Source organism: Prionailurus bengalensis, chromosome B4 (assembly GCF_016509475.1).
Source record: "Prionailurus bengalensis isolate Pbe53 chromosome B4, Fcat_Pben_1.1_paternal_pri, whole genome shotgun sequence".
Taxonomy (NCBI): Eukaryota; Metazoa; Chordata; class Mammalia; order Carnivora; family Felidae; genus Prionailurus; species Prionailurus bengalensis.
This window is the reverse complement of record NC_057358.1, coordinates 136,959,606-136,965,756: the sequence shown is the minus strand read 5'-3', so window position 1 is coordinate 136,965,756 and position 6,151 is coordinate 136,959,606.

Below are 6,151 nucleotides of genomic sequence, written 5' to 3'. Positions count from 1 at the left end.
CACGGCGCTGGGGTGGGAAGGAAAGCCTGGGCCTGTCCTGCTCGAGAGTCAGGGAGCCCACGTAAAGCCCGGTTTTCCAAAGGGCTATGATGTCACTGTTGAAATAAGTTGGCAGGGGGTGGGGTGCCTGGGTGGCTCTGTCGGTTAAGCATCTGACTTTGACTCAGGTCATGAGCTCACCGTTCATGGGTTCGGGCCCCATGTCTGTGCTGACAGCTCGGAGCCTGGAGCCTGCTTTGGATTCGGTGTCTCCTCTCTTTGCCTTTCCCTCGCTCTCTCTCTCTCTCTAAAAATAAACAATAACATATATATGTATAGATAGATGATATAGATACAGATTTTTTTTTTTTTAATTAGAGGGGAAACTTGAAGAGAACACTTACTTTATCCATCCTGGCACAGGACAAAAGGAAAAACACTCTCCCCTGAAGTCATAACCACAAAGCAGCCCTCGTGTGGATTTTATACCTAGCCATGTGGACCACAAAGCTCAAACTAAGACTCTAGTGAAAGGGACCCACATGGAAGTGACTCTCAGCAGGTAGAAACGACCACCGGCAAAGCTCACAGAAGACACACAAGGGAAAAAGCACCATGAGCAAGCGTCCACGCAAACAAGAGGCAGCCGCCGCAGACCAGGCTTCAGGCGCCAGCTCAATAATAAAATGAAGTAAACAGCAGAGTCAATGTAGCCGTTGTGGTCAAGGTCCCCTCCCCCACCCCCACCCCCAGCTAATGCAACGCCCATCCAAGGGGTGAGTTCACACATTTCTTGCTCAAGAAAGTTCAAAGCGGGTGTTCCTACCCGGCAGCCCTCCCTCCCAGAACGATTCCATCTGTGGCCCCCGCCATCTTCCAGCACGTGGCTACCAATGTCACCCCATTGCCTGCGCACCAGGGCATCACCCGGGCCTCCTGGATGAACATCCCCGTATGAGCACCAAGGGTCATACGGGGACCAGGTTTGGGGACCAGGCCCCGCAAGGGTACATCTTGCTTCACTCACATCTCGGTGACTAGGAGTCCGTTCCATGGCTGGGAGATGTGGGCTAGCTGTGCGCCCAGCAGGAAAAGAAAGTGGGTCTGCTGAGCGGCCAGGCCGTCTGGACCACGGCAGGTGAAGAAACACGAAGGTCCAGTAAGTGTCAGCCACAGCCATTATTTAGCTAACGGCACTCTTGAAAACCTTGCCCATCGTTGCTTCCGTTAATCCTCGTGACTCCCACCCTGGGGATGGAGCTAAGCGGGGAGCAGCCTTCCCATTTTCCAAATGAGGAAACTCATGCTCAGAGAAGGGCAGTGACTTGCCCAAGATTACACAGCTGCTGAGAGGCCGAGCTTGGGATCGGAGTCCAGGACTTCCCGCCACATCACACCGTTGCCTCTCTCTCCGGACAACCAGGGGAAAGGAGAGGGATCGTGGAGCCAGGGGTCCTCCGTTGGCCTCTGTGTGTTCAGCTGAGTTGGTGAACCCCCCCAGCTTAGGCTCCAGTGGACCCAGGGGCTGAGGAAACTGATCGGAGGTCAGGGCCGTGAGCCTAGAGTTGAGCTCAGCTTTAACACCAGCTCCCTGGGGCATCAGGGTGGCCGGCCTGGGCCCCAGGGTCGGCATCTGCCCCACCCCAGTGCAGCTAAGAGGTCCGTGTCAGTGGGTAGTGTTGTAGGTTTCAACAAGCAGAGCCTGGGAGCAGGAGACATGCGAAACCCAGGTAGGGCTTACCTGATGAGCTAGATTTTTAGCGCCCGAACTCCCACCACGAGCTGGGGCCCTGACCTCACGGCACAGCATTTTCACCAGGACCCACGGAAGGAAGGACTTTCAGTTCTGTTTTTGCAGGTATAGGGCCGATAATGGTGAAGTTGACTCTGGTGACGGCAGCGATGTCATCCGACAATCCTGAACGCTGTGCGCCCGGCAGTGCCTGGGTGGGAGACGGACCCTCTTTAACTTTCGTCATAACCCGACGAAACGCAAATTCCCTTCTCGCTTCCATTTGACCAGAGAAGGAAACCGGGGCTCCGAGGAGTGAGCGATTCCCCCTGCGTCACAGGGCAGGTGGAGGCTGCACCCAGGATTCACGCCCTGGGACCTGACTCCAGCATTGCAGGGCAGCCGATGCCCCGAGAGAGGCACTGAGCTCCTCCTGGACAGAGCCTCCAACAGGCCGTCTGTATCCCCGGCTCTGAGCCCAGGGCCTGCGTAGGGTAGGTGCGCGGGGAAGGTCTGTTAGGAACGGTTTGTGCACAGTGATTTGTACGGATGTGAAATCCCACCTGTGCCTTGATGATACCCCTGCAGACAGGAAGCATACCAACCCATCCGAAATGCGCACGGATGAATGAATGAATTCCTGCAGTTGTTGGCCAACCCAGATCAGCTGGCCGGCTCTTCCCGGGAGAAGCATGCCTGGGCCATCCCCGCTGCCCATTTTCCAAGCAGCCGGGCCTCCCAGAACCTCCTGTGCCAGCTCAGCCCGGGCCCCCACAGACCGACCAGCCCCCGCTGCCCCCTAGGATAAACCCATCGGGGGGGATATGAGGACCCATTTGATCTCCCAGGTGAGAGAGGCCCGTGATGCCCCCTTCCTCCGCTGCCTGGGTCTTACAGGGAAAGAAAGCCCACGGGGGTGGGGACTGGAGGAGGGAGGTGGGGGCTTTGGTCTGTTGCCAGAGAGAGGGGGGAGGAACACACTTTTCCCCAGACAAGCTGTTTGCTTCCCAGCTGACTTTGGTAAAAGAAAAAATATTCCTAGTGCCATCTGTTCCCAGAGCGGGGCTGGTGTGGGGCCCGGGGCTTCCTGTAGCTCAGGCAGCCAGACCCAGTTTCAGAATCGGAGACAGCTGCCCCCTGGATTATTTCGGGAAGCGGCTCAACTCCGCAGCACCCCGGCCGTCCTTCGAGGCATTTCCCGTCGCTCCGAAGCTGTTTGCACACGCAGCCCCAGACTGCCAGCTCCTTCTCAGGCCTCAGGGCCTCCTGTTCAGCCACTGTCATCATCCTGCTTCCTGCTTCCTCCTCTGTAGGAGCCAGACTCCCCGGGGTGGAGGGGGTGGGGGGCCAGGACCAGGGAGCTAGACTGAGGCAAGGGCAAGACTTGGTTCCCCGGGAAGTGGGGGAAGGGAGCGTCTAGAGGAGTCTGGAGTCTGGCGGCCAGGAGGCTGGAGATGGGGAGGCAGGCGGTCGGACAGGGGAGGGGGGAGGGCTGACCTGGATTTGGTGAGTTGGGCGGGGCCCCCTCCCCCACCCAAGGGACGCCGGGCCCTGGGCAGTTGGAAACGGGGGTGTGGTCGGGAAGGCGGATGGTGGGTGTCAGGGGCTGGGGGGTGGGGGCTGGAGTTACCGTCCAAGGGGGACCGAGGGTCAGTTTGGCGAGACGGAAGGAGTTCTGGGGACGGATGGTGGGGATGGTCGCGGGACAACGTGAAGGACCTTAATGCCACTGATCGGTGCCCTCCAGACGTCAGGTGCATTTTTCCACAATAAAGCGACGGAACAGTGCAATTAAAAGGCAGAGCTGTTCAGATTGGCCAGAAGGACGCAGCTATTTGTGTCTGCAAGGAATCCTCATTACATACAGAGACACAGTGTAGCAAGATGGGAATGACAGCTCGCTGTGTTAGCATCAGACAAAGGTTTCAGCGCAGGAGACACTCCAGGGGACAAGGAGAGCACAGACGGCACTCCCCGGGGGGCCCCAGGTGAGCATCCTGTCCGCCTGCTCCCACACCCGCCCCTCCCGCCCTCCCTGCGCCTGTCGCCCCCTCCCACACTTTGAACGTCTCCCTCTTCCCCCACCCCCTTCTCTCATCCAGAACCTTCCAGCAGTCATTTATTTTTTATGTAAAAAATCGTTTTTAAGTTTATTGATTCATTTCAAGCAAGACAGAGAGAGGGAGCAGGGGAGGGGTAGAGAGGGAGGGGTGGAGAGGGAGAGAGAGAATCACAAGCAGGCTCCGCATTGCCAGCGCGGAGCCCGACGCGGGGCCTGAACCCACGAACCGTGAGATCACGACCTGAGCCGAAACCAAGAGGGAGACACTTAACCCAAGAGCCACCAGGCGATCCCCCGCCGTCCCCGGCAGGCCTTTAATGGGGCCAGGTCCTCTGCACTCCCCGCCTCGGCCCTCGGCCCTGGTCCCCTTCACACCAGGCTTCCAGAAAGCACGAGTCAGGGCCGCCCCAGCCTCTTGCCTCGCTCGTGCAGGTGGACAATGTTGACCCCTGTGCAGTGTCACGGCAAATTTAAACGTGTCCCTTAGTTTTCTGTAGCCTTATCGAGGGGTAACCTATAAAAGGAAAGGGCCCCCCAGCGTTTTAAGTGCACAATTTGATGAGTTCTGATGAAGGCATATAGTCACGTAACCGCCGCCCCAACTCTCATGACGCAGGGCAGTGCCGCCTCCCGCAAAGGTCCCTTCGTGCCTCTTTGGTGTCGGAACCCTTCCCCAAGCCCCCCTGGGAACCGCCCCCGGCCCCCCCCCCCCCCACCGCAGTTTGGCCTTTTCTAGAATTTCTTACAAACTGTAGCATCAGCGCATCGCCTGCTGGGCCTCCCGTCTGTCACCTGCCCCGTGCTCCTGGGGTCCCGCCCGCTGGTTCTGTATCGGCACCCCCTCCCTCGGGGCCACGCAGGACCCAGTGCGCGGACGCCCTGTGACCCGTGTATGCCTTTGCCAGCGACGGGCGTCTGAGTCCTTCCCGATCTGAGGCGCCTGTGAACAGCACCGCCATGTGTGTGCAGGTCTTCGCGTAGACGTATGTTTTCATTTCTCTCGGATGAACGCCTAGCCGTGAATCGGCCGGGTCGGACGATGAGGGTCTGTTTTAGTCCGGAAGGAAACCGCCGAACTCCTTGCCGAACCCGCATCCCCACCCGCGACGTGTGCCAGGTCCCGGGGCTCCACGTCCTTGCCCACACTTGATATCATCAGACTCTTCAACTTCGCCGTGATAGGAGGTGCACGGCGGGCAGTCTGGTGGTTTTACTTCCCTAAGGAACGACGGTCTGGGGAATCCGGGTTGGTCAGCTCAGGCTGCTGTGACGGCATACGGCAGACCGGGGGGCTTAGACGCCAGACATTCATCGCTCACAGTTCTAGAGGCTGGAAGTCCGAGGTCAAGGTGCCGGCAAGTTCAGCTCCTGGTGAGAGGCCTCCTCGAGGCTTGCAGATGGCCACTTTCTGGCTGGGTCTTCACGCGGCAGAGACACAGAGAGAGAGAGAGAGAGAGCCCTGGTGTCTCTCCCTCTTCTTATTAGGACGCTAATCCCATCACGGGGCCCCACCCTCGAGAACTCCTCTATACTTAATCGCCTGTGAGTCCAGAGGGGAGGGGAGCAGGTGGATGGGGGTGGGGTGGAAGAGAGACCTCTTGAGACCATCTCACCCTCAGACATCAACTCCTGATGCCACACCCCATGGGACGTCCTCCCACACGCCACAAGCCCCCCACCCCAAAGCCCCCCACGCCCGCCCCCAGATCCAAGGCTGTCAAACTGGTATAACCCCAGACCCAGCGGGGGCCCAGAGCCGGAGGGCAGGGGAGAGGCAGCCCTGGGGGTGCCCAGCTCAGTCGTCCCCTTGCCAGCCCCGACCCCCACCCCCTGTGCCTTGTCCTGGCTGGTTCCCGCCACACATCAGCTCCCAGGACGGCCACGTTCCACCCCCCTGCAGGGACTTGTTCTTTGAGAAACACAGGCAGCAAGGGCCAGTTCTCACCAGAGAGAGCGTGACATGATGGCACATCCCTGGGGACAGACCAGGAGACCATCCGACCTACCCGTCAGCCACAAAGATTTCTCCTTTGTGACTTCCGGGCAAGGCTCACCATCGAGCTGTAGGGGTGGCTCTGGGCCATGGCTTCTCTGGCAAGTAAGTCGATTAACTTCCCCCAAGGGGCTCGGGGGCTTGGTTTGGGGGCCAGGTGAGACTCCTGCCTCTGGATGGTGATCCCGGGGCCCATCACGCTGAGACAGAGGCAGGCTGGGGCCTCCGATCTTCAGCCCTGACACCTGACAGTCCTTTCTGCTCCCAGAGTCGGACCCAGGAGCCCGAGTGAAGGTCAGCACCATTGGTCTCTTCGCTGCTCCCACGGATGCCCTCAGAGATGACACCCTGAGAACCTTCCACGCCCCGCCCCATGGAAAGGGGA